At 49.5% G+C, this 21,614-nt stretch overlaps 1 protein-coding gene across 3 annotated transcripts in view; it reads right to left on the bottom strand.

Annotated features, from left to right (window-relative positions):
* The window catches only part of DVL1 (dishevelled segment polarity protein 1), an 84,860-nt gene that overhangs the window by 52,514 nt on the left and 10,732 nt on the right, over window positions 1-21,614 (bottom strand). The gene's annotated exons all lie outside the window — the stretch shown is intronic.

Raw genomic sequence — 21,614 nt, 5'->3', positions numbered from 1 at the left:
CACAAAACGGAGCCCAGAAGTTCCGCACCGACACGCGGAAGAACTTCTGCACGGTGGGGGTGACGGAGCACTGGGACAGGCAGCCCAGGGAGGCTGTGGGGTCTCCTCTGCAGATATCCAAGGCCCGTCTGGACGCCTACCTGGGCAACATGCTCCAGGGAACCTGCTTTGGGAGGGGGGTTGGACCCGATGGTCTCTGGCGGTCCCTTCCAACCTCTACAGTTCTGTGATTCCCCAGCCCCCGGGCACCTGCTCTGCACCAGCAGAGCTCCCCGCTGTCAAATCCCCGTGGACACAGCCTGCACTCGAGAAGGAGAATGTACAAAAAGGGTGGGGATGTGCGGGGAAGGGGAGGAGGGAGCAGTTCTCAGCAGCTCACATCCTCTGCTTTATTTGCCTTAGAGGAGATTTAAGCACTAATTACTAAATGAAACAATCACGGCTGGTAGCAGCCCCTCCTTCCTCTCGCTTCCTGGAATTGTGTCTGGATCCTCCGAGGCTGCTCCCACCCTCCCCTGCACAAATAGGTGCCTGTGCCTTTACCAGACCCACTCTGGATCCCCTGCTGATCCCCCACCTGTCCCTGGGACAGGTTTACACCCCTGCCACCCTCCCAGGATCCTGCCCCTGCCTTGTCCTCTTCAGAGGATTTTAGCCCTAGGACCAAAGGTTGCTCAGGCTTAACCCTGCTCTCATCCCCCTGCCCAGCTCTTTGCTGCCTCATGATAAATGCTGACTGCACCGTCAGCATACCAACCGAACCCCACAAACCTCCGATGGTTCTCTGCTTTGTAAGCATTCAGACAACTGGCTATTACACACCGGGGCTGACAGCGTTGCTCGCGCTTGCATTTTGCTTGCAACGCGCACATCGACAGGAGACAAGCTCCGGAATTTCCTAGGTGACTTTGGCTCCCTGCTTTTTCTCCAAATGAGGACTGCAAGAGAGCAGCTTCATTCACTTCTTTCTATGACTCGCTAGGAGATCCTTTGAGAGCAGGTGTAGTAATTAAGCCATTTGTTCTGTGTGTATGCTCAACGACTCCAGCCACCGCAAAGGAGAGTTAAGAGATGATTCAGACATGAATTTTGTTCCATAGCATCGCAGAATTGTAGGCTGGAACAGAAATGCAGAGGTCACCTAGTCCCACCGGCTGCCCAGAACAGGTCCAGTTGCCCAGGGCCACGTCTATTCCATTTCTCAGTATCTCCAAGCAACTTGATCCCACTTGTGAAGCAGCATTTTTCGAAAGGAGCTGTTCAAGTTAGTAAAACCGTAAGTAATCAGAAGCCCACATCTGCAATGAGTTAATACTCAGGGAAGCTACAGTACTACGGGAAGCTACTTGTAGGATTCTGCTAACTGCTTTGGCACACCTGGACCCTAAGCCCACTCAAGAGCGACTTTTTCTTTGGAAACTCCCAGCTTCTAACGTGGTTTGATTGTTAGGAAAGCTTAAGTAAAATAAATAAAGGCCTGCAGTTCCTTTAAGGACAGTGCAAAGTGCAGAACGCACACAGCAAGCCCAGCAGCAGCCAGCTGACGTGCACACTTTGTCTGGTGCTGAAAAAAAAAGCCCCCCAAAAACCCCTCTCACCCTTCTGATCACATGGAACTGCGACTACTCAACTGGAATCCAAGGCTGCAGCTCTAAAAATAGAGGCTCGCTCAAGCTGATCAACATTTCAGTTTGAACCCTTAACGCAGAATTAAAACTTTAGCTGAGGCCACCGGCCACACCACGGGGCGGGATCAGCACTCTCCTTTTTGGGTTGTTACTCACAGACAGCACTGACAGCTCTTTGCCTCCTGCATGTGCACTTCTGTGTGCCAGCTCCCACAAAACCTGTCAAAAAGGAAGATGAACACGCTACTCACAATTAGAGCACGAACGACACACCCAGCTGTGGAGCAAAATCCTCTTCCAAACAGTCTAAAACCGAAGCTACCTGCCCTCGGTGCACACGAGAGCTCTCCCCACGGAGCTGGCTCAGCCACACGAGCTCGCCATCCCTCCTGCACGAAGCCAGGGTCAGGTCAGCTCTCGTGGTCCTGTGGCCACCTGCCCAGCTCGAGGCCAACCTTCTGTCCTTCTGCCGTGCACGCCAGCTCCTTCTTACCAGTTCCAGGGAAACTGGAGGGATGATCCGTCGTACTCGGGAGAGCTGCAGGATCCTGGCAACCCTTTGGCACTCAGGTCCCGTACCAAATACTGACCTACGCTCAAGGCATCTCCATGTCAGAAGAGATGAGGGATAAGGCTTAAAACCCTTGCAAGGGTCTGGGTCACACGTACGTGGTGCAGATGTACTCGCGGCACACGCAGCAGGGCGAAATTCAGTGCCTGTAGAAAGACTCGCCTGTTTGCAAGGGATGTCTGTACCCCTGGGGCACTGCTCCAGCTCAGAAACAGGGCTATGAAAATGGGCAAAATTAAAAATGAATTTCTCATGACTGCATACAGCCATTAGCGAAGAGCACGACTGGGAGAGGATGCAACCGTATAACGTGTACGGAAACGTACCAAGGCCAGGTTAGCAGCAGCACTGCACAGGAGAGCATTCTCTGATGAGCATCCCCCAAAATCCAGGGATCGGTGACTCCCCGGGCTGAGCAGCCCCCATCCCAGCAGGGCAGGCCAGCTGTGAAAGTACCGACTGCCCAGGAAGATGGCAAGGCTTTACTTCCAACTTGGGGAAACCGCTCGGTTTCTGATTTTTACAGCTTAGCACCAGAATTGAAATCAAGGTCCGGGAACAGGGCCTAGAAGTGCAGCTTCCAAAGCATCATTTATTCATCAGCTTGCATCCTCACACAGATGCTTTGGAAAGTCTCCACTGAATGAAGTAAGGACTACTGGATGATGTAGGAGTCGGCCTGCATCTGCCCTTCACCTGACACATTTCAAGCACAAAGCTGCTCTTTTTGTCGCTGTGCTTTGGGCCTGAAGGGCAGAGAGATTTGTGCAGGCTCCCCTCCAGCACTGACCCACCGGGGGACCCTGAGGAGCCCACTTGCTATCCTGCATTCCCTCCTACTCCATCCAAATTAAGGTCCTTCACGTTTAGAAGTTCCTTGATGACTATTTAAGACAAATCATCGAGCGGTGGGAAGCCTCACGGGCTGGTTAGAGAAATCCAGAGGCCTGCCCGAAGCCAGGTCCCTGCACGTCACCCAGAAAAAAGCAGCTGGAGCATGAGAGAGAGGGAGGGACGCAGACAGAAGTCGTGTTGCAGCACGTGGTCAAGATGTTCAGGGTGTTCAAGTCCCACTAAAACGCAAGCACTTCTGCCATTAGAGGTTGATATCTACAAAAACAAATCAATTTTGATTTCAGCACCTGATTGCACGGTGCCATCCTCCGCCCCATCATGAGCTAAGGCAGCACACGCAAGTAACAGGGAGGGACTTGCACCTGCAGAGCTCGCAACAGGAAAGAAAACAGAAATCTGGAGGCACAGAAAGCCACTCGCACAAAAACATGCCACGAACCATCAGCACAACGTGGAAAAAAATTCCTCTAAGCTGCTTACAGCTCCCACATCTCCCCACAGGACCGGGTCATTCTTCGGAGTATTTTTCATCAAAGTTCTGGGCCGTCGTTAATCCACATTTCAAGAAGGTTTTCGTGCTGCCTTCCACATAAATGTAACATTGTCTTCAGCCTTAAAAAAAAAAAGCTCTTCTTTTTTAAATAATCCCCCCCAGCACCGAAGGAACAGAGAGCAACGTGCTGCAAATCACAGCGCACCTCCAACAAGGCAGAAGAGCGAAGCCAGCCGCTTTAATTTCTTTCACCGTGCATAGGCAAAAAAATAAAATAAAATTTAATGGGCACCACGGATCGAGGAACACGCGTCCTGTTTCAAAAACTTCTTGCGGTGTGAATAATAAAAGGTGCTCGGCGAGATGGGAATTCTGACAGCACCACTTGAAACGGAAAACAACATCACGCAGCAGCCAGCGGAGGTGGTGCTCCCACTGCTTAGGTACAAAGCAGCGAGGCGAGGGAGCGGGCGGCGTTAAGGATGTGCGAGCGCGAGTGGCAGAGCCCCGAACAAAAGGGATGGCACTATTCCTCCGGCTCAGCCCTTCCCTGTATTCTGCAGGCCGTGCCAGACCGGCAGAGAACCACGGGAGGGACAATGACACGTTGCACGGGTTCTGTTTGGGGCCGCGAAGATGACAGCCCGTTGTAGAGGCCTGGCTTAGATGGAACACGGCTTCTTTTCCTGAGCCAGAAATGCCCCCGAGGTCACCTGGCAGAAATAACACACATTATTTGCTCCGCTCCCTCTGCTCCCCGCCAACTGTACTGGGTCTGCCTGGGATGTTACCTTTCCCTGCAGCAGCCCATACAGTGCTGCGCTCTGCACTTGGAGCTAGAGCAGCAGTGGGATCACACCGGTGTTGTGTCTGCTGCTCAGCAGGGCTGGCACAGCATCAGGACTCTCTCTGACCCTCCTAGGGGGTGGGCAAAAAGTGAGAAAGAAACTTCACCAGGGCAGGGGACCTCAGCCAACCAAAGGGATATTCCATACCATACGATGTCACACTCAGCAATAAAAGGTGGAGAAAGGAAGAAGAGGGGAGGGGTGGGCTCTCGTTGCAAAAACGTCTGTCCTCCTCCCAAACACCAGCTACGTGCGTTGAGGCCCTGCTTCAAGGACGTGGTCAAGCATCGCTCATTGGTGGGAAGTAGAGAGGAATTTCTTTCCTCTGCACTTTGACATAGCCTTTACTTGTTTCGTTTAGTTATTCCCTTTCCCCCTCCCTCTTCCCCTTTCCCTTTTTTCCCTTTAGTTGAATTGTTTAATTAATAATAATATTTCCTTAATAATATATATATATTTCTCTTTAATTAAATCATCCTTATCTCAACCCGTGAGTTGTTCTTTCCTTTACTTCTTCCCCTCCTCATCTGAGGAGGGGGAGTGAGAGAGCGGTCGTGGTGTTCAGCTGCCTAGCACGGTAAAACCACCGCACCCTTTTGCCCATTTTCAGTTTTGCAGCCGCTTTTGTGTCTCTCAGAATACCTGGCCACGGTCCCTTCTGCCAGTCTCCAGCCAGCGTACGGGGATGCAACAAGGACGTGCCAGCCCTCGGCTTTGCCTTAGCACTACACGATGCTGCACAGCGCTGTGTTACCCCTGGGGCTGAGAACCTGTTGGGGAACACTAGTTTTTGAGCACCCTTACACAATGTAAAACATCACTTTATGCATGGCAAGAAAATAACACATCTGTTAGCCTCCGAGTACATTAACTGTATGCTGATATATTTGAAGATAATAAAGAAAAATGTGTGTTGACACCTATTTAAAAAAACACAAAGCCTCACTGACAACCTTAAACTGAACAGAGGGGATTGTAAGTCGATTTTCACAAAAAGCTTAGAAATAAAAGGAGAAAACTACCCCGGCGTCCTTAAGCCGACAGTTTTGGCAGATCGTAAATAGAAGATGATGCAGTGCAACATCTTTTAAGCCCCGTCAAACGTGACTCCATAATCTGGCTTTCACTACTCATTCCATACCGAAAGGGCTGATCTGAAGGCACACAACGTAACGAGAAGCAGCACAAAACACACCAGTCACCACCTTCGTGAGCCTGAGGTTTTCCCGCATCCCAAGGCTGTAGCGGGGCTGTGAGGCTGCAAGTACAGGCAAAAAGAGAATCCCGGCCTGCAGGCAGCGAAGGATGCCATCCAAGCAGCCACACTGTACATACATACACACATAAAGCCGGCCCAGCCCTCAAATTGTGTTTTGGGGGTAGAGTTTTCAATTTATTCTTTGTGTCACAACCTGAAACACTTCCGAGAGCTGTAACCAGCAGTGCTGCAACAAGCCAGCGCTCTCCACCAGCAGTCCCTGCCCTTCATCTCCCACCTTCCTTGCACCACACAAGCACGGAGGCTGGGGAACTGATTCTTCTTCTCAAGCAGCCTGATCAGCCCTGCGTTCAGCAGTCCCATCTGGTCCAAACCCTTTGCAGAGGGAGAATTGTCCAAACGGTCCGCGACAAGCAAAGCAGCTTAGCCACAGTGACAGCCTTCTGTCTTCCCTATGATTTCCCTTTTCCTTCTTGCTTCACGTTATTTAGTAAATTATTTTTCTGACTATATTACCATCTCGCTGGCGTTAATGAATCTACTCTTGCAGCCATCCCAAACGACAGGCACGCATCATCAGCTCTGCTGTAAAGACGAGGAAGTCACGACACGAAGGGACAGGTCAGCAGAATTATGAACTGACCCCAAATTTCCAAGTGCCAGTCCAATGCCTCAGTTACCAATACGAGTATTAACAATCCCCTATAAAATTAAATAGTTCTTGACAACAACCTAGGAAAAAGACTGTTAAAGGCAGCCTGCTGCCAGCTGGTTGTGCAGTGCCCATCCGAAACAGCTGGCTTGGATTTTGCTTTCCCCAGGGTACAATTATCTTCAAAACTGCGGAGCAGAAAACTCTCAAAATAGCGCTTACACCGATGCTCACACCACGCCAAGGCGGGGATGCAGCCTGTTGGAAATCTGAGCCTCTGCAGGCTGAAGGCAGGTCGCGACCTTGCACGCCGGGAGCTGCATCCAAATCCGCTGGGATGCTGCGGTTCTCAAATGCGCCCCGAGCGCCGTTCCCCCGGCTGGCTCTGAAGCTGAGAGGGGAAGGCACAGCTCCTGATGCCTTCAGCTCATCAGCAGCTGATGAGCAGCAAGAGGCTGTACCATGTGTAAGGTTGTCGGCCGCTCCACCTGCCTAGTACTACCAATAAAATCTTTACTCTTGTGCAAAGGAAACAGATTTTTGGTAATCTGGCTCCTCTCAGCACAAACCGACCCTTCTAGCTTTGCTTCCAGCCCTTTCAAAGCTCCTTGGGAATCATTAAGGAGCTCCAGGAACATCCCAGATTTCACAACATCCCCAGAGTGTTTGGGGATAAGATAACTTTTACTGATCAGCATGCAGGAAGCATCACCGTGCAGCCACTACCTGACAGCACGCACCAGCTCCAGCGCAGGGCTGGTCCCACCCGTCGCCTGTCAAAGGGCGATAACCAGCCCGTGGTGGTGTAAGCCCTTCCCCAGGACCCCAGAAGCCTACCAAACAACAGCCCCTTATTCTTATTCAAAATATTGATCACCAACAAAACCCGAGCCCCCCGACAGCAGCTGTCTCTTATCTGTGTGTGGCTGCATGCGCTCCACAATGGCCAGGCGCCCCCGCGGTTATTTCTGCCCCGAGTTAAGAGCTTGTTTCACAGCAAGATTAACATCAAATCTGCAACCCGTACACTCCGCAGGGACCGGGCATTTCCAGCAGAAAGGCTGACATTCACGTACGTCACGCTGCAGCCTCGGAGAGGAGGGACCAGCAGCACAGCCACTGCTCCTCTGCAGCTGAAAGACGCAGACAGGACAACCCCAGCACCATAACGAGCAGTCCATGTTCAAAGGCCTTACCTCCTCGGTATATTTGTAACTTTATGAATCTATTTCCTGTCCTAAAGAGAAAAAATATATGCATACACGTACAGAAACATGTTACTTCTGTCTCGGCACCCTCCTGCTGCTGTCGCTGATAACGCTGCCGTCAGCACACACCAAGCACAGCGCTCCGTCTCACGTGCCTTCCTCTGTAACTACCCTGGCACCAGTGGCACCAGCACGCAGTAAAAATCAAGCACGATGCTTGCCCTTAGAAAGGTGACATCAGTGGTTATCGTTTCAGAGAGGACCACTGACTACATGGAGAAACATCACCCTCTGAGAGCAAGACAGCAGGAGAATTGGCAGCTTGGCAACGTGTCCTCCTGCCTTTCGAGTCAGAACACCTTCCAGCCCTTCAGAACAAGAAAAAAAAAAAAAAAAGTTAAACACAGCCTTAGAAAATAAAGCTTTCTTCCTGATTAGCAACAAATAAAGAGTCGATGCCTACCGTCCGGAGTAACCACGGGATGTGCTAGCAACTCCAGAGCTCTTATTACAGCTCCTGAATTCGTTTTCACTCAAGGTGCCACACAGCGGTGACAGATAGGTGTCAGCTGTCACACAGCACAATGCAGGAAACCCAAAACATCCACGAGAGCAGCCAAGATAAGAATCAATTCTTATTCAGCTGTGACATGCTCCTTTTGTGCTCTCGCGGAAGCAGCTCATTATAATAATAAAGCTGGGTTACAAAAACATCCACAAGTGCTCATCAATACCTCGCAGAAATATTACTTACAGGCAGCTCACAGTAATTGCTCCCAAGGAAAGGAACGCCAGGCCGGTTACACGAGGAACAACCACGGTATCCACACGGGGCTCCAGCACTCCCAGGCTCCAGATGCTCGGGAGAGAAGAGCAGCTAGCCATGGGTTTGTTCGGCACGGTCCCTCTGCAGAAACCTCAAACGCTTACTGCAGATAGCATCTCTCTCCCCCTGGGTTATTTGTCTAGACGTATTTTAATTAAATGGCATGATTCTGGTCACTGATGTGGTGAAAATCGTTTTGTTTATTTTAATCAGGTCTCTTGGTCTGCACTGCTGCAGCTTCCCGAGCTGTCACGGCCCTGAGAGGTCAGGGGCAGGCTGTAGGCAGGTCCAGGGCAGGACGGTGGAGCCCACGCCCCGTGTGCCCACCACCAAACCACACGCAAACGACAGCTCCACAGAAATCCACCCGGTGGCCCTTTCAGCCACTTCAGCTACTCGGCGCGGGGCCTGCCCGGTCTCTGTGGACAAAGCATTTTGGAAGCCACATCACCAGAGCGCGCCATCCGTGTCCTCGCCCCCTCAAAGCCCATCTCCCCTTAGGAACAGGGCGGTGGTGGTGTGGGGAAGGCATGAACACGGCCTCCTGCAGGGCCAGCGGCGCTGCGAGGCAGGCTCCTGCCCTACTGGATGGCTGGGGCCGAGCTCTGCCGCTCCAGATTCCACCCAGAGCCCAACTTCAAGGCGGAGCTGGGCCTACAGGTTTGGTTCGGCCTTGAAAAGAGGCCTGCAGCTTGTCACAAAATCCAGCGCGTGCCCTCACGGGATGGTGATGGCTCCTCAAAGATTTTCACCAGGGTAAGCCAAAACCTTTTTTTTCCCCCCCGCCACCTTCGGGAGTCGTTTCAGCGCCCTCAGACGTTCGGAGAAGCCGCGCGGATAAAAGGTGCTCGGATTTAATGCATCGTGGGGAGAGACCTGAGCCTCCTCCACATGCAGAAGGGAGAGCCAGCAAACTGCAAGGCTTTCCCTCCGAGCCTGCCCAAGTACATTTGACTTCTAAATGAGCCCTTGGAGGCTTGAACACAGAATCCAACAGAACCCCCATCTTAATTCACCAGTAAATAAAGCTCGGAGCATTAGCGTGGAAGAAAGGGGGGAAACACAGGGCCCAATTACTTTTTTTTTATGGTTATTTATTTATTTAAGCAACATTTAAAGCCCTCTGAAACGGAAAGGAGACTCTAATTAGCCTGGCACCATGCAGGATGAGATCAGTCTTCTGCAGGGAAAACTATCACCTGAAACGCAAGATGAAAGGCTCACTGCACCTCTTCCAGCAGAAGGCAGGACGAGGCAGAGCAGGGCTGACAACGAACACGGGGGCTTTGCAGGGCCAGGTAATCACCGCAGCCACCAGCAGCTCTCTGACGAGTCAGTGAAGACGGAATTTCACCAGGAACTGAACAAAAAGAATAAATAAAAACGCACAAAATACCCACCCACGGGAAATTCACCTTTGCAGTTTGTAACAAGAAGGCCCTCTTGCCTTTATGGTCTTAATTTTAAAGGCTTCACTGAGATGACCGCTGGGGAAGTGCACTTGGCCTCTTCTGGATTCAGTGGTTCACTTGTCCGGCCTGGAGGACAGGCACCCAAACAGCCTAACAGGCAGTGCCGGACACAAAGCACGACCACGAGACTTCTTCCAAATCCCATTAGAGGCACAGGCTGTCTGCCATAGGGAGTTCAGACTAAGGAGAGGAGCCCAAATTCACACCGCAGCGCTCGCAAGCACCAAAATCACGCACGGCAGCTGAGCACAATCCCTAAGTCGAAGCAGTTTCCCACAGGTCACACTCGTGATTGACTCAACGCCAACAACCTCGATAACCCTGGAACAGGGAAGCTGTGAAGTTTGATTTTGTTGCTGCTTTTGTTACAAACTGAGCAAAAAGCCGCTGAACAGCTCCGACTCGGCCAACCCACACCATAAAACTTGAAAAGCTCCTTGAGCTTCCTCTTTGTGCCGAGGGATACAGATAGCATCTCTCAGGAGTAAAGCTCCACTTGGCCACTTCCTCACTGGGATTTCACTGAGACACATATTCTGCTGCTTGGCAGGGCCAGATAAGGAGAGACCCGATCCCGGCGGTTTTGTAATCTGCCCATTCTCATCCAGCTGGGTCCTATCTCTGCTCCCTGTCTGCCCGGGCAGAGCAGCAGCCCTCCAACTGCCACGGTTGCCAATGGGTCTCCACCAACCAGGGGCCCATTTCCTAATTAGCAATCCCTGGAGTCTACAGAGAGAGAAAGAAGCTATTAAAAGGAGACAGCATGGATGTGAAACAGATTGAACTTTCAGCAGAACTGTTCCTCCTAAAAAGAGCTTGGTTTGGTAGGAGCCCCTGCCAGGCACAGCAGGGCAAAGGGGCAGAGCCACCTGGCACAAGCACTGCCCAGAAGAGCTGCAGACATCTGGGATGTCTCAGCTCCGAAGGCTCGCAGCGAGCCCACTCAACCACCCCTGGACACCAGGCAGGGTGCAGCAGGCCAGAATTTCCCCAAACCCTTTCTCCCCGAATCCCTGTACGGCCAGGAAGGAACTACAGCCTTGTAGTTCAAATGAATCAAACTGTCTCGTCACCAAATGCAAATTCTGTTCATTGCTAGCCTGAAGTTTACCTGCCGTTCAACAAAGGATTCATCATTTTCAGACCCAAAACTTGTCCTGCGTTATCACCCCCCGTTGTACAACAATACTCGACCCAGTGGCTTTGCCAGAGCTGCCTGCACTAACCGGCAGCCCCCCCCCCCAGGCTTTCAGATGCTCGGGACACCGCAGCTTTCTGCTCCAGCTCCAGGCCAGCTCCAGTTGCTGCAGCCACTGCTCAGCTGGTGTCCTCGAACAGCACGCCACTGAAACCCTCTGCTTTAGTTTGCACGCAGATTTAATTAGTTCTGGGAGCCAGTCACCACAGAGTCACTCACATAATTTGTCAGAACTCATCATTGTGCCTATAAATATCTTTAGGCTGGCAATTCTGTACAAATACAATAAAATTCAATTAATTGTGCAGAGCTTTACATAAGCCAATGTTGCTGAAACGTCTTAATATCCTTCCTCTCTGCATAGCGTGCTCCTTCTGATATCAGTGAGTATCAAAGCCGTGGCCCACAATCGCAGTACCCTCCCCAGAGTGCCAAGGAACACCTATTAATGGTGTTTTTACAGATTTTTCTAACTGCTTCCACTCGTTGTTAGCTCTCTGTGGAGTTATTAAACATCCGTCTGGAAAATCAGCAGAGTGGACCGTGCGAAGCAAACCTCAAAGCAGAGATGTTTGACGAGGGTTTCTTTCAGCAACACTTAAAGGGAAAAGGGAAACCCATCATGGGAAACCCACCATAAACCACGTTTGTGGAAGGCTATGCAAGTTCACAAGTGTTGGTCCCATCTGTGTACGGTTACAAAGCCACGTCCTGATTTCTATGACATTGCTGCAAAGAAATGGAGCATGCAGAGCTTCTAATTGAGACACTCGGTCTGCTGCTGAGAGCTCACACTGCCCCAGTCCCGAACTGATGGACTGTGGAGCTTGGAATCCAAAGCACGGCTGCCATCGCTCCTAAAAGCCACTGGGGGAAAAGGAGAAAGGAGCAACGAGAGCCACGAGCTTCTGGTAACTGTAAGAAGGGAGAAAGATCTCATTTTGCTTAATTTGAGGCAACACCTTATATTGGAATGGGAGTGATAGACCCAGGGTGGTCAGAAACAATTGTGTCCAGAAGCAATCACTGGAAGCAACCTTTAATTAGTTTGCCAGGCTGGGCTAGGTAATTACGCCATGAATTTGTTCTTGCAGCCAGGCTGTTCCAGGCCGTGGTCCCAGACCTGGGCACTGTGACTGTAATTTCCTATGACTTCTTTTATTTTAGTTAAAGACAAAAAGCAGGAGTTTGGCTTTATGTTCCACCTTCATGGACTTCTCCACCTTCTGACATTTTGACACCTTGTGTGTGTGAGGGGAGGATGTACTCCTGTTCAGTGCATCGAGACTTCGCTAATTACAAAAACCTTACTGCTCCAGAGAGATCACTGGGATGTTACCCAGGACGAGTACAATACACTGACCCTACCCGTGCTCCCAGACATGCTGGGCTGTACTCTGGTCTTGCTTCTCTAGACTGCCCTCACCCAGCTGAAAGGTTTCCTAACTCACTCAACAGTTATCGATGGAAACAACAGCACAATGGAACTTCTTTATCCACTGGGTGAAAACCCTGCAGTGTTTACTGCCTCCGACCGCTTCATTACGTGCTCACACCTATCTCACCAGTGTCACCACGGTAATTATGGCAGTCTGAGAAAGCTCTCAGTAACTAGGAGCCAATTAACCACCGGGTAGAGGGAACAGGTTCTCCCTGACACTTCCCTTTCTCCCTGGCTGCCAGCAGAGGGGCCGATCCTGCCGTCGCCTCCCGGTAGCGCTGAGAGCGGCTGATGCAGAGCTGAACTCAGAGATGGACCAACCCTGCTGCAAGACACGCGTGGTGCTGAGGCCTCTGCACAAAGCACGAGCTGCAGAACCTGCAACCGAGTGGTTCTTCGAAGGAAAGCTGCCATTGTACAGTAGGATACCAAAAAAAAACAAACACTGACCTGGGAAAGCTCTCCAGCAGATAAAATTTAAGCCTAGAACCCAGGAGATTAGATGTCCATTCACAGTGCTGCCAACAAGCTCCTGGTGAACATGACAAAATCCCTTCCATGTGCCAGCCTCTGGTGGTTCCTGTCCTTGCTCTCTTCCTTTTGCTCAGCTGCAGTGGAAGCTCTCCAGAGCACGGAGCTGACATCGTGCCCCAGGAAACGTGCTGCCCGCCTGGAGCAGGGATGCCCACAGCACCAACAGCAGGAGGTAGCCGTGCTGTGTTCACCTTGCTGCCTTTTTTCAAGCATGAAGAGCAAGTGCAATTCAGGCGGCCACTCGATGGACGAGGAGAAGCCAGACCAGCCAAAGGTGTTCCCAAAAAAGCTGTTCCCATCGAGGAGATGCCTCCTAAATCCCAGCCCCTACCCCGCAGCACCCACGAGCCCCTCCTGCCTCGAGGAAAATCCCAGTTCCTCCTGCACCGCCTGCTTTGAGTCGCACAAACTGAAGTCAGCTTGGCACTAAAAATGCAAAGCTGCCCTGCAGCAAAGGATAATTCACAGTAGCATTATCTTCAATTCACTGGCTTACGGTTAATTTGGGCTGAACGGCGGGGGGGGGGGGGGGGGGGAGCGTTAGCAAAGACAAAAATAAGCAGATGACAAATTTGCTTATTAACCACATTGAACAAGAGATGTATTAAAAATAAAAAAAACCTAAGGAGGGAGGGGGGATGGAAAGCGGGACAGGAAAGAAGCAGGCGCTGCAACAGCATGGCTAATGTCAACCATGAAATGCAACCCCTGCTGGGACAGTTTGAAAGACAGAAGAGGCAGGCTTTTTAGCATTAACTGTTTGATTGCTCTGCCTCAGATGCATCTATCTGGTATCACATGAGGAACAGGACTCCCATTTACCCTGCAGATCATTCTCACAAGCTCCAGACTTGAACTAGCACCGAGGACAAGAAATAAATACACTCCGCTCTGGAAACTACTCTGCTGACTCAAAGTTGATCAAAACACACCACACAAGAGACACCGGGAAACAAATAATGTACCCAAGAGCCCTTAACAATGCTCCAGCTATGCATTTACACAAGCTTTCAGGCCATTATTTGGTTTACCTTTATTCCAAATACTCCAAGCTCTGGGGAAGGCATGTTCTGTCCCATGTCGGGATTAGTTTCTAGTCCCACTAAAGCCAGTGAGGATTTTTGCACAGGCTGAAGTAAGGAACTCGTCGAGCACGTCTGCAAGCATTGCACTTGCTCAACAATCTGCAATGACAACACGTCCCCATGACATCAGAAATCCAGCCTCTCCCTCGAATCCAACAGCTTTGCACCTCTGGTTAGAAACAAGGCGGCTGGTCAAGAGGCTCCTGAGTAGTGGTGCTCTCTGGGACACCCGTGTCTTGCCATCACCACCTGCTGCCGCTGAGCAGCTTCCTTCCTCGGAAAGAGCAAGGTGTAATTAGTGTCAGACACTTCTGTGCAAATTCTTGCCTAATGAGGAAAAATGCCAGGCATCCTTACTGCCTCCCCATCCCAGTGCTTGGCAGGCAGCTGGGCTCGTTTCGTTTTGTTCCACTTGCTGCTCCTTTCTTCAGGTGTTTCACAGAACCGATAAGGTTGGAAATGACCTTCCAGATCTTCAGTTTGGGTCTAGAGGTGAAACAGGTCATGAACTACAGGTAGAAATAAACAATTAAAGAGCAGCCCCCAAAAGCCTTGCAATCCCGCTCCTTCAGCAGTTCCATTCTTTCTGCATTGGCAGATTATTTATACAATTTTATTTATTTATTATTTATACAATTCTAAGAACTGCATCGCAACAGTAAATTCAGTGGGATTACCGCCCAGGTAGAAGTGGAACGATCCCCGAAGCCGATCCTTGCGAAGAGCTCCTGTTGCAACGACTGCCAGAAAGCAATGGGCGGGGATGGGAGAAAGAGCCTCTGCCTCTCAGCAGAGCAGAAGGGAAGGCATCGGATCAGATGTTGGGGTTTGCCCTGCTGCGTTTCCCACGCGCACACTCCTGGGGCTTGTTACTTCGCAGCAAGCCGGAGTTTACCGCCATTTAGAAGCTCTTGCAAATGGGAACTGAAACCCAAAAGATAAAACCTGGTGTTTACGAGATTCCTAGGCATGTAATTTCACTATGTTTACAGTCTCCTCCAAAGGCACAACTCCTGTACATAAATTAAGCCAGGCACAAGTTTAACTGGTTGTAATATCAGGGGCTAGATCACTTACTCAAGGTCACATTCAGAGTAGCTGGAAGAGATAAAAATGGAAATGGGACCTCAAATCCCAAACCAATGCCTCAACCATGTGGCTCTTCTTTTCCTCACACTGCAGAGGGAAGAAGCCATTCAAAGACCACGGGATTCAAGTAGGATTTAAATAACAAAACTCTTACTTTGGGACAATTTTCTGATCTATTTGTTCCTTTCCAACTTTACACGACGAATGCATGGTTTTAAAAGCTGTTAAAACACAAGCTGTTGTCTCAGTTCCCCATAGTAAGACAGCAGCTAACAACAGCATTTGTGCACTCGCTCGCTGAGGATTTCCCAAATGCATCCATTTCTACACCTCAGAACTCAGAAAAGCAGAGGCAGGCTTAAAATATATCTATATATATTGCTGAACAACTTCTATAGGATGCTTCTTCCAAAATCTTAGATATCCTAAAAAAGTAGCATTATGCAAACCTCGCAGCTCTCCAGAACAGTGGATGGAGCCCCTCAGCACACGGATTTATGGAAATATAATACATAGTTACAGGGCTGCACAGCTTCTAAGTCCTCAGCAGGCAGAGAAGTCGGGGCTGTCTGCTACGAAAAGCTCGAGCCCCTGATTGACGCCCGGAGATTCACACGCCGTTTGTTCCAACACTGCCGGCTCTGTGCAGGAGCAGCATGTCTTCTTTGTCTCCTCCTTTCCTACTCATCTGGATAATTCCTATTGAAATTAACAGGAAATATTCAAGGGCCACGTGGAGTCAAAATATTTTTCTTCATGCCACATAGCTTTCCGTACAGCTGCGAGGTTTCATTGTAAGCAAGGAATAACAGCACCGTCCCTTTCTGATCGCCTCCTGTAACGGCGGCGGGGCTACCGGCACTGAAGGGGCCTTTTGTACCCGAAAAGCAAACCAAAGCCACCACTTCCATTTTCTGTAGAGCCACGTGGCAATGTGGCTCTACAAAATCAGTGATCATTAGTGATCTCTGCAGACATCCCAATAATTAATGCCGTATCTCAAGCACCTAGCCATGGTCACACGGCGCTAATTCATAGCTTTGTGGGTGAGGACTGCCCTCGGACACTTGTTAGGATGGATGGTGACTGCTTACTTTGCTGTCGTGGGGGAATGCTGTCATTTCGGTGAGGTATCTAATAGCAACCTCTGCCTTCGTTACGAATAACATTCCCTCGAGTTCAAACAATACATAATCAGCAACCAAGCAGACGTAGCTCAGATGCCAGAGCCAGCAATCAGGAAGAGAAAAAGCAAAGTGGGAGAGGAAGAGGAAAGAAATGTCACTTCTCCCCAACGTGCGCACATGAAAGAGGTTTGATTAGATTAGCTACGCTGTGCATTTGCTAATTGCCTCTCAGTGTAAGATTAGCCGTAGCCAAATTTTGTTATCCTAGGTAATCACGAGATGCACACAGCGATGGATTACCCCGAACAGCGAGTCTTCGTAGGCAGTTCACCCCAAACAGCAAACACGAACACCCAGCGTCCTCAGAAAATCCCCCTTACAGGAAGCCAAGGTACGGACTTCTGCAGGCACACCCGAAATTGCACTGCTTTGGATCACGGAATCGTAGCAGCAAGACAGTTAGGACAAGAGGGAACGGCCTCGAGTTGCACCAGGGGAGGTTCAGGTTGGAAAGGAGGAGACATTTCTTCTCAGAAAGAGCAGTCAGTAGCCCAGGGAGGCGGTGGAGTCACCGTCCCTGGGGGTGTTCAAGGCAAGGTTGGACCTGGTGTGTAGGGACATGGTTCTGTGGGTGACATTCGTGGTAGGGGGTGGTTGGAGCAGATGACCTTGGAGGGCTTTTCCAACCCTGATGATTCTATGCAAGCCCACGTTTAAATGCTGAGCTGTCCACCTGCACTTCTGCGGACTTCTCTCTTCCTCTTTTCCAAGGAGTGGGATTACCAGAGTCTAACAAACCAGGCACTGGTCTAGAAGCCAAGATTTCAGGAGTCCATGCGCACGTGCAGGGTGAAGATCTCACGGATCCTAGGTGTATACTTACCCCTTAATTCCCTAGACCAGCTTGGAAAAAGAGCTTTGCCTTCAAGCATTTTCATAATAATATTCCCCAAGACTGTCAGCAAGGAGGTAGGTTTAATGGCAGCCACAGAGCAGCTCTTCAAAACTTTCCCTCTGAACCGATTCACGGCAGTGAGCCATGGCCAGCGCTAGGTCTGTTTCTACCCAACCAGGCCAGTGACACCTCTCTACTCCAGCATCCTTTTTTCCCTTATTTTGTGTGCAAAGATATTAACAGTTCCCAACCAGAAGGCATTTACCCCGATTCCAGCCTCAGTTCTTTGGTGAAACGTGAAGAAGTTCAGTGACATTCCCAGCATTACCTCCTGTTGGAGACCAGCTGAAGCACTCAATGTCTGCCAAAGATCAGGCAGCTTGCCCTCAGGACAGAAGAGACAGAGCAAATTTTTGCAACAGACAGCAAGAAGAGGTGACAGCTGTACTCTTCTCACCTCTCAAGTAAAATTTTCCATCTCTAAATTGGTGCCAAAATACATTAACCTCATCAAATAAACATATAGTGTAGGACAGAGGGATTACACGATATATCCCAGGAGACACAGACGAGGCGTAAAGGGAGGCTGCATTGCGAGCTCTCCAAGCCTTCACAGAAAGATGTGTGCACACAACTCACACCAGACAAAATCGTTGTGGATGCACCAGTACAGACGGAGCTGAATTAAAGCTGACTTCTCAGCTGAGAAGGAAAGAGCTTTTTAAGAGGAATATATGCTCAACCTCCGCGAAGCTTCTTTTCACATGCAAAAACTGCAGCAAAAGCCAGCTTTCACACAAAAGCCAAGTCTGCACTGAAGGCAAAGCGAGGTCTCGTGACGCCAAGCCTCTAAGTGCAAAGCCATCGATGTTAACAGCAGCAGGAACATCGGGCAGTTATTTGTTGTGTACAAAGATGCTGCCTGGGCTACAAGGTTGTTGTGACAGGACGGGAGTGCAGAGAACCTCAGTCAGTTTGCAGAAGAAAAAAAAAAGGGGAGAGTGGGGGGAAACACAGCTTGAATCAAGCCATGTTCCCATTCAGGTGAGCAGGTGACCGCCTCCAGCACCGTAGCAGACACACGCTCCCACCCAAATCAGAAATCCCCCGTGTTAAGCCATGGTCTTCACCAGTTACACTGCTGTCAAGCCAAGAATGTCGCTCCTCACTTCACCCACTCCGTAAGAAAGAGCCAGAGTACTTCACAAGAAGGAGATGCCATCTCCTTCACAAACGATGGAAGCGGCAAAAGTAAATCCGATTCCCAAACAATACATAGCAAGGCTTAAGGTGAAGGGGTTCTCTTATTCCCTCAGGTGTTTCACCCCAACAACCATACCGCTGGATTTCTTCCCGTCCTTAGTGGCATTCTGTAACCTTAGTGGAATTTCCTCCCCAGAGATTTTCACAATGCTTCATCTCACCAAGGCCACAGAAACAACCGAAAGCCGTCATTATTCCCTCATCTCAGTGACTTCCATTTAACGTGGAGATAACCCACAACACAACCATGGGCAAATATTTAGGTCATTCCTTCCTCAAGCGCTGTAAATTCCTCTGTATTTGCTCAGCAGCTTGTCTCAGCTGATTACAGTCCCCGGCAGAAACTGGAGGACAAGCCTCCAGTACTCCGTGCTGAGAACTGGGACCCTAGAGCAGCATCAGCAAAATCACCGGGCACATCCTCCCCTTTCCCAACGTGCTCATTAAACCATGAGTTGGTGCTTAATTAATCTAGAAAATGCCATTCTAGCGGCAGGCCAAGCCAGACATTTGGATTTTGTTTTTTCCTTCTCTAAAAAACAAGCTGTAACCAGACGGGAACAGCACAGCCTATACATACACACACATATATTAAAGCTTTCACACCGCATGCACACTTAAAATCTTCTCTTGGCCCAGAAACTGAACGGAGTTGAAGGGCAGAGGAAGACCAGAGACCTGCATGCCCACAGCACACCCCCTGCCCTCTACCTCACGATGATATTCCTGAGACTCCTTCAGCATTTTTCAGCTCGGAGGGGAGTGCATTTTCCCTGTATTATGTTCGCACACAAACACACAGGTAGAGGACAAAGGAATCGGACCAGAACTTCCCGCAGACACGCAGATGGTTACAGGTACCTCTTTCTCCCTGTAGAAGCAAGGCTGACTAACCAAAGGGCTATGCATTCTTACGTGACACTGTATTTCCACTGGAAAAGCCAGTTATCCGTTCACACACTGATGAAAGTTTCAGCCCAAGGGGTAACTTCCACCTTGAGGTTATTATCATAGAACAAGAACAAATTAATATCTAAAAGGGCCTTCTCAGGAGCTACCTGGATGCAGCCGTTGAATTCACGAGCGATTTGGAGAGCAGACTCGGCCTCTTCGTATTTTTCTCCAGGAGGTTCATCCATCTGCCAATTTCTGGAGGGTGTGTAAGGAGAGGCATTTTTGTGCTTGTGTACTCTCACAGTAAAAGAGGGCCAGAAAACAGTGGGAGCTGCCATGAACTCAGAGGGAAAAAAAACATGTTACTATCACCAGATGCTCCTTCCTTGAGAACCCCTCTTAGGAATTTGTCTTTAACGCAGCAAAATGTTGATTGGCGATGAGAAATCACCTCCCGAAACGCTTTAACAGGCTGGTTAGGAACTGCACCTAACAGCGTTCTGCAGCATGTAGAAGATCTGGGCATGTTTGAAGCTAACCTAAAGTCACGTCTGCGTATCGTGGTGGCGTAGCACGCAGAGGTAAAGCCCTGGGCTTACACGCACGCCGCCATGGCATGCTTTAAGAGCAGGCTTTCTCAGCTCTGCTCTTTCACAGGGTCAGTGAAAAAGGTATGGGTATGGTTTGAGAAACAAAGATGAGACCGAGTGTTGTCCTATTGGGAAGGGACATTTTTACAACTCCAAAGATTTTATTATCAGCAACACGCTCTTCAACAGGTATTTTCATTCAATTACCATTCGGCTTCTAATTGCGGTAATAGCTTTGTGAGCTGAACAAACCACGCCGACGAATTTAAAAGCACCACTGCCTGCATTCGCTGCTAAACCTTTGAACAAAAGAAAAACGAGGCATACAGCCTGTCTTGAAACTCTCGAATAAGCAAGCAAGACTGCATTTCTGAACATTAATGGTGAGCTGCTGGGGACTGGTTCTCCTCTGCCTTCCCGGGAAGCAGGCAGACCTACCCTGAATGATTATGAAAAAACAACACACTCCGCTGGGACAGGAAAAACAGACAAGTTGAATCATCTGCCCAGATTCAGCACCCCAGCCAAGTGAATAAAAGCAAACACAGATTAAACAAACAGTAAAACTGATATTAGAGATTGTCAAGAAAACTTTCCTCCCCCTTTTCATTTTCCTAATCCACCTACTCAGTGTATCTGCTCTGAAAACAGTTCTTTGGAACCGGGGTCACACATACTGCAACCTTGCAAAACCCTTCGCAAACGGCTGTGCTTACACCAAATCTAAGTATGTTTTTCTCATTAGCTACATGGAGAGGGATTTCAAAACGCTGCCTACCGAGGGCCGCAGTACTCTGACATTTACTCAAGACTACCAGAGCAGAGGATTCACTTACAGACGAATCCCTTCTCGCAAGAGTATCTGAATTGCTTACCCCAATGGCATTCAGCAATATCACAATTAGAGCACATAAAGCAAAAGATGAGGCTGTTTTGTTCATAAATAACGTAGCCAAAAAAAAGATATAAGCCTGGATATTGTAAGTAGCAGTCCAATAAACTACACCAGGAAAGATTTCTGCTCAGTACAATATAGTTTACAGACTTCAGCGTTAGTAAACTGCAGGGAAAAAAAAAGCAGAAAGAATACAAACAACAGAGCCAATTGAGAGGAACTGTGTGGCATAAGCAAGCTTTAAAAAAATAATAATACTGTAGGACCGAGTAATATTGATGTGTTCCAATTCTGTGCCGTGTCCTGTTTCACCAGAGGCCATTCACCTCATCTCCATTATTCAGTAGAGCCAAGCCACCCAAAACATTCAAACAAAGGCTGGGAAACGGCACCACATGCTCCACGTACAACAGGCTGAGCCCTGTCAGGAGCAGGGCAAAGCTAGATTTCAAGGAACAAAGGACAAATTAAGTCTATCTGCAGCCATCAGTTGCTGAAAGGACGCTATCGCTGTTTGTGCCTTCTCAGGTTCTCCTTGGGTGTCTCAGAGCATGGTGCTCAGCATTGCTCCGGTTTGCACAGATGTCAAAGCAAAAGAAACCCTCCAAAGTTACTCGCTGACCTCGGGATCATCTGGTGCAGAAAGAACAAAGCTGGCTTTACCGCCAGTACGAGCAAAATAGGTGCTCAAGTCACTCAAATCTCTATCGAGCAATCTTCCTTCTCCCGCTAAGGCAGAAAATCGGAATGAAACTCTTCTGGATGCTGACTTAACTCAGTAAGTTTCATACTTGCCACTTAGCTTCCAACTCTGACTTTTTTCCCAAATAG

The sequence above is a fragment of the Oxyura jamaicensis genome, chromosome 21 (genome assembly GCF_011077185.1).
Source record: "Oxyura jamaicensis isolate SHBP4307 breed ruddy duck chromosome 21, BPBGC_Ojam_1.0, whole genome shotgun sequence".
NCBI classification, from domain to species: domain Eukaryota; kingdom Metazoa; phylum Chordata; class Aves; order Anseriformes; family Anatidae; genus Oxyura; species Oxyura jamaicensis.
This window is presented reverse-complemented; position numbering and strand designations above follow the sequence as displayed.